This window comes from Limulus polyphemus, unplaced genomic scaffold, assembly GCF_000517525.1.
Source record: "Limulus polyphemus unplaced genomic scaffold, Limulus_polyphemus-2.1.2 Scaffold2490, whole genome shotgun sequence".
NCBI lineage: Eukaryota > Metazoa > Arthropoda > Merostomata > Xiphosura > Limulidae > Limulus > Limulus polyphemus.
Genome location: NW_013668100.1, coordinates 132496 through 140316, shown reverse-complemented (window position 1 = coordinate 140316; position 7821 = coordinate 132496).

The window sequence follows — 7821 nt, the reverse complement described above, 5'->3', positions numbered from 1 at the left end:
TGCCTCCACGGCTGAAAGGGCGAGCATGTTTGGTGGGACGGGGATTCGAACACGCGACCCTCAGATTGCGAGTCGAGCGCCTTATCCACCTGGCCATGCCGGGCCCTCGACGTTTATTGTTTTTAAGAGTCCCTTCAACTGCCTGTTAATGGTGACACTTAGAAGGTGACAGGTGTAACAGTCATTCAAAATTTCTTCGGAACAGCTTATGCAACGTGTACCGTTAACGTGAAGTCTTTTCGCGAATATAACGTGTATTAACTTCTTTTGCTAAAATCATATTTCTTATTGGCAGATAAAAATTTCAGCAAGCAAAGAATTCTATACAAATGTAGTTGTCACGGCATGTCTTATAACTACTGTTAGAACTATTCTTAGAACCTGACCTTATACTAGCTATGTTTTAAATTTATTAATATGTTTACGGTTTTTCATAGCTTATAATTATTTTTAAAACATACTGGATTCGTATATCTTATGATTGGTTGATCAAAGTTCGCTAAACATTTACAAACTGTTATATTATTAATATAAAACATTTAATAGAATACCACGTAATTTTGTAAACTCCTGTGTTTGTCTATTGTTTCGAGGCTTAATTCAAACTTTTAATTCTTTTGCATGAAACAAAACTGAATCTTTGAGAAGCTAAAATTTTTAATTAGCAGTAATAGTTAAATATGAAATATCACCTACATCAATATTGAAAGTTTATTTGTTTGTAATTAAGCAAAAAGCTACCCATTGGGCTATCTGTACTCTGCTCACCATGCGTATCGAAACCCGGATTTTAGCACTTTAAGTACGCAGACATTCCGCTGTGCCACTGGGGGGCCAATATTGAAATACTGCCGAAATTAGCGAAACAATGTATGTTTCTCTTGGTTTATCAAAATACTTTGGCATATTTTCACAGATACAATGGATAAGGTGGGAGGGGGGGGTGATAGGGTTGTGTTAAAATGAATCCTTATCTTATCTGCTGTTGGCCCTGGAAAATTGTAACCGTTGCAACACACTAATATCACGAGATTCAACGTTTTCCATAAGAAGAAACTTTAAACAGTATTACTATCTAATACTTCGGTAGAGTTATCTAATTTTTACATGTTCATCAAGGTGTGAGGAGAGACATTGAATCCAACATTAAAGCAAAGCCTCCATTAATCAAATGCACTAAAACATTAATTGCATAGATTACAAACTACTGTATTTTTCTAAATTCATCAAAACTGTTTGCTTACGTACAAAATTGTAGTATATGTCAATTACAACACAATTTTCCTGAGATCCATAATGTTATTAGTACGATAAATATAGTTATACGTTACTAATCATGAAAATAACTCCTTATGAAGCTATTTTGACGTGCATCTAGACGCGCATCAGGGCCTTGTTAATAACATATAAATATTCAACCACAATATCTGTTAGTTTCTAATGAAATTACTTAAATTATTGATTACCTCAAATGTTTTCTTAATAACTTACTAGCCATAGAACTTGCGAAAATTCCTAAAATGATCTTTGGTATTGGATTGATATTTCCAGGCTTTGGTATTTTCAGTCTTTGATAATGGATTGGTATTTTCAGTCTTCTGCATTTGATTAGTATTTTCAGTCTTCTGTATTGGATTAGTATTTTCAGTCTTTATTATTGGATTAGTATTTTCAGTCTTTGTTATTTGATTAGTATTTTCAGTCTTCTGCATTTGATTAGTATTGTCAGTCTTCTGTATTGGATTAGTATTTTCAGTCTTTGTTGTTTGATTAGTATTTTCAGTCTTCTGCATTTGATTAGTATTTTCAGTCTTCTGTATTGGATTAGTATTTTCAACCTTTATTATTGGATTAGTATTTTCAATCTTCGTTATTGGATTAGTATTTTCAGTCTTTATTATTTGATTAGTATTTTCCGTCTTCTCTATTGGATTAGTATTTTCAATCTTCTGTATTGGATTAGTATTTTCAATCTTCTGTATTGGATTAGTATTTTCAATCTTCTGTATTGGATTAGTATTTTCAGTCTTCGGTATTGGATTAGTATTTTCAGTCTTCGGTATTGGATTGGTATTTTCAGTCTTTATTATTGGATTGAAATTTTCAGTCTTCGATATTGGATTGGTATTTTCAGTCTGAGCGGTATATTATTAGACACGTGGATTTGAACGACTACATCAGAAACCCCCTAAGGTCCAGACATAGCTAGCTTTAATTTAGATCTACTGACCAGAGGGTAAACAGTCAGTCAGCTACACCCAACACCTATGTGGCTACTGTTAACCGAATAGCGGATATGAACGTCACTGCTATTGTGCCCACGCAGCAGAAAGAACGAGCGGATCGTGTTCAGTGGTACACCACACTTCGAACCTTGGCTCTTCCAATCCGCAGGTCGGAAAGCTAACAACTTTAAAATTCTCAGTAAGATAATATAATAAATATACAACACTAGCTCCTTGATGATGTATTTTAACCAGAAACTGTATGCATTATTAACTAGTAACTAGAATCTACATTATATACTCGAGTCATTATGAATGGTTATTATTATAAGTGCTTTAGATATCATTATGTCTCATGCCAGTCCTTACATTTTCACTATCAATTAGCGCGAAGAGAAGAATCACTAAAAGAGCTTCAAAACGCTATCTTCACTACCACAGACCTACTTATTCAACTTGATTTATGTTCTAAGTGTGAAATTATCAGCTACCACACACAAAAAAAAGTTGAATTGCCTTTGGAATATAATTTATTGACGTAAGAGACAGATCTATGGGAATCAGATAAATCAATAAAAGGATAGATTAACCACGCTATCCTCGAGTGCAATACTGAGAGCTGATCAGCTGAGTCATTTTCTGTCATGAATCTTATGACATGATCAAAAAACGAAAAGAAAAAAATCCCATAATATATCACGAGGTTCGTCTAGCACAGGATATTGAAGTTTGCCACGATTCCATATATTAGGCTAACAATGAAAATAGAATCTTCGTAGGCTTAAATGAACATAATTTTAAGTAATATAATTAATGATACTGATGAAACTAACTTTAACGAAAAAGAAACCATGCCTCGCCTTATAAAACACGCCATATCCAATTGTTTATTCTCAAACTATGAGCTATGCTTATTAGACGTACTTGTATGTGACCCATATGATTGTTTGTTTGTTTAAAGTTAAGCACAAAGCTACTCAATAGGCTGTGTTCTGCCCACCATGGGTATCGAAACCCAGTTTCTAGCATTGTAAATCTGCAGACATACCGCTGTGCTACTGGGAGGGGGGGGGGAGGTGACCCATATGAAATGGTGGACTAAACATCATATATTGACAGGCTGCAAAGTTACTGAGCGTGACCTGTTTATTAGTTTGCCCGAAGTGTGTGTCAGATGATTCCTGGTTCGCGACCCATTGCTGCGAAAAGGTAATTACACTTACGGTTAAACCCCAAAATTTGATCAGGTAAGGTCTGCCCAAAGGTTGATGGTTGGTGCTGTTGACTAGATATCGTCGCTCGACGTTAGAGACGACTATCCTCAGATATCTCTCGTGCTGTTTTGCAAGGAATTCTAAAACAAAGTTAAAGAGTGTTTGTCATACCATTTGAAGTTTCTTGAACACCTAGACTGACAGGAGCGAATCTTTTCTTCTTCATACGACCACAACGTAGTGTCATTCCAAGGCCTTGTCGCGAGGGAATTAAGATTTTTCGAACATTCAGATAAAAGAGTATGTAGTTTAAATATTTTATAAGTTACTGGAAGTGTTGGAACATTTTAAAGCTAAAACTGATATGTAAGTTAAAGAAACCACGCGCTTACAAGCATGTTTTGATAGGAACCGCAGATAATACTTTTCTCTCTCTCTTTATGTGGTTACGTAAACATTTATGCAGTTTTAATTAATTGAGTTTCGTGAGGGTGCTTTACACTTCACAGGTTTGTTCAGATTGGAACTCATATGTATAAATAAAAAATATCAGATTGCCAAATGAAGCATATTAGTTTACTATGACCTAGATAAACTAGAGAACCAATCTCTCCATATTCAACACTTATTCAGCCGAGTTTTGATCCAAATAACAAAAGATATGTCATAAAAGTAGAGTACGAATGTTGGAGTAATGTATCACACCTTATATTTGTGTAACAATACCATATTCATGTGTAATATATTGTTATTTTAGGACGTAACGGAGCAATATTAATAACTGTACTTCAGTAACAATACGAGCTCTACTGTTGGAATAAAATGCTATATTTACGATCAATACATGTATTTTTCCTTTGTGAATTATAGTGTTATGTACATGTTGTAACATGTTTTGTTCCTTGGCGTACAAGTGGTATATAACAGTGCTTATTTATATGCAACATATCTCCGCTACCTTGGCGTGGTAATGCTACGTTTATGTTAGATATTACCCGCTCTTTGGACGTAGCGGTATTATGATTACATCAATTACACCCCTTCTTTGGATGCAGTAGTATTGTTTCGATACCTAATATATCCTGCTTTTTAGAAGCAATAGTCCAATATTCATAAACAATGTATTCCACGCTTTGAGCGAAAGATATGTACTATACGCCTTGTTCCTGTACGTGTAAGAATACCTTTTAGGCTTAACAGTTCTATAAATATCTGGCTCTTCTTTTGTACGTAACAATACTATATTTATATATAATATCCTCCTCCTTCTGTTTGTAATAATACTATATTAATATGTAACATACATACACCGCTCTTTGGATGTAACAGTAGTATGTTTATGTCCTATATCTCATTCTTTGAGATTTGGTGTATACTATATTTATATAATATATCTCATGTTAAGAGTTGGTGGTACTATATTTATATGTAATACATAATTTTTACCATTGGGCGTAACAACAACAGCCCACCTTCTGTGCGTCACAATACTATTTTTATGTGTAACATATCCTACATTTGTGTTATTTAAAGTTTCTGCTTTGACCTTTTCGGTCTAAGAACAATATATTTATGTGATTTGTTTCTTTTCGACCTAAGTGCAATATATCTACGTATACCACACCGTCACCAGCATACTATTTCTTACACCCACTTTATCATTACCTTAATACCTATACATATCATAGAATTAAGCTACATACTCCTTAATCAGAACTCTATCAAATATGTGTAAAAATAATATATTTACTTTGAACGCCAAGCGCGACACATATTAATGAATAAGTTAGTCACTTTTTGTTGTTGTTTTTTGTTTTATTTTTTATCGTTCATTAAATTTGCTTCACAGTTTTTATCGTTCATTAAATTGCTTCACAGTTTTATCGTTCATTAAATTACCTCAGATTTTTTATCGTTCATTAAATTGCTTCACAGTTTTTATCGTTCATTAAATTGCTTCACAGTTTTTATCGTTCATTAAATTGCTTCACAGTTTTTATCGTTCATTAAATTCATGTTCAATAGTCAACTTTTCATAGCTTTCTTTTTTCCTATAGCGATAAATTTCTCATCTAATACTTGTATATCTTATTATATAAATAGGAGTAGAAGTTAAAAATAGTGTGCCAGCTAGAGAACTGTTTCACCATATTCTCTTTTGATTATCAACTTTAAACACTTTCTATTCACCCCATTCACACAATTATCAACTTTAAACACCTTATATCCACCCTATTCACACTATTATCAACTTTAAACACTTTCTATTCACCCCATTCACACAATTATCAACTTTAAACACCTTATATCCACCCTATTCACACTACTATCAACTTTAAACACCTTATATTCACCCTATTCACACTATTATCAACTTTAAACACCTTATATCCACCCTATTCACACAATTATCAACTTTAAACACTTTCTATTCACCCCATTCACACAATTATCAACTTTAAACACCTTATATCCACCCTATTCACACTATTATCAACTTTAAACACTTTCTATTCACCCCATTCACACAATTATCAACTTTAAACACCTTATATCCACCCTATTCACACTATTATCAACTTTAAACACCTTCTATCCACCCTATTCACACCATTATCAACTTTAAACACTTTCTATTCACCTCATTCACACAATTATCAACGTTAAACACTTTATATCCACCCTATTCACACTATTATCAACTTTAAACACCTTCTATCCACCCTATTCACACCATTATCAACTTTAAACACTTTCTGTTCACCTCATTCACACAATTATCAACGTTAAACACCTTATATCCACCCTATTACACTATTATCAACTTTAAACACCTTCTATCCACCCTATTCACACCATTATCCAATTTATACACTGATTTTTCAATAATATTCAAATACTGGAAAAGCAGCACATAACTATATACAGCTACATACGTCGGAAACTTTTCACTCCTCATTACCAACACTCAAATATTAGCACACACAAGCTAGGTTATAATTAATGATGTTGTCCCGCAAGCAAGAACAAGGCGTCTTTTACCCGTATTCTAACAACAACAACAACAACAAAATAATATTTCTAGCCAGTATAGGGAGAGTTGTTTATGTTGCCCACATTCGCTCGTCAAATTCGCACAGTTCTGACAGCTCCAGTGACAAGTGACCTGAGACAAGAATCATTGTAACTTGCAAACAAGCGCAGCGTGTCGAAAGTCTAGAAACTTTTTTGAAATAGAAATGTCACATTGTTTACAAAAACTGCTGTATACACGTGTTTACGTATTAGGATGTGAAAGTTTGAATATGGAAACATATATAATATCCAATTAAACTTTACTTGCGCATGAATTAAAATATTTTTAAGTGGCTCAGAAATCCTATGGTTACCAACAGGAAAATCAAATAAAAAAAGAAATTAATTTTTTTAGCGCAAAGCTTAAAAATAAGCTATCTGCGCTGTGCCCACAGAGAGTATCGAACCTAGATTGTTAGCATTATGATCCCAAAAGCTACCACCGAGAGAGAAATTCAAAGAAAAAATAAAAATATAATAAAATTACAAACTACACGTTGAGATAAACTAAATAAATAAAAGTTTATTTGAGAAAATTTGATAGGAAGATTTGTTAGTTTTAGAGTAAAGACACATTGGGCTATCTGCTGTGTCTATTGCGGGGGAATCTAACCTCATTTTAAGTCCATAAACTTACTGCAAGTAATATAAAAATGTCCAAGGTTTAATATAATGCTTAATTATGTATATCAGTATGTAAATCTTTTGTCACTACCTTTCTGGTGTAGAAAGTTAATGCAAATATAAAATGATGTATGAGGCTTTCTAAGCTTCAGATAACTTTGACCTACTTTTCACTTGTATCCAAGGTAATTAAACTGATTATTTTGTCAAAACTGAATAAAGTCTTATAATGATGACGATGTCTGCGATTCCTTTTGATGTTTATTTCAAATGTGGGAGGAGATGAGAATCGTGTATTTGATTAGAAACCGTTTTTATTATTTGTGTACAAATTTGAGAATGTACATCTGCATTATTTCTTTACAAGACCCGGTCGGTTTATTATGTTTGTTATTTCGGATCCCAGCTTAACAAAATCCAGAAAAATCTTTCCTTATAAACGACAGCTAGCAAACACGGAGCTACTGAGTTGTTGTTGTTATCCTATCGACTCGTTACGTTGATTTCGTTGCTGACTATTGACTCATTACGCAATTTTTGTTGTTATATATTGAATCGTTACACTGTACATTACTACCCTTCATTCTTTTTACTTTTATAAAAAAAACATTATTCTGTATTAGAGTTAGAGCTCATAGAGAGAGAGACACCTATATACTAACGGTTTGGTCTTCACTAACATG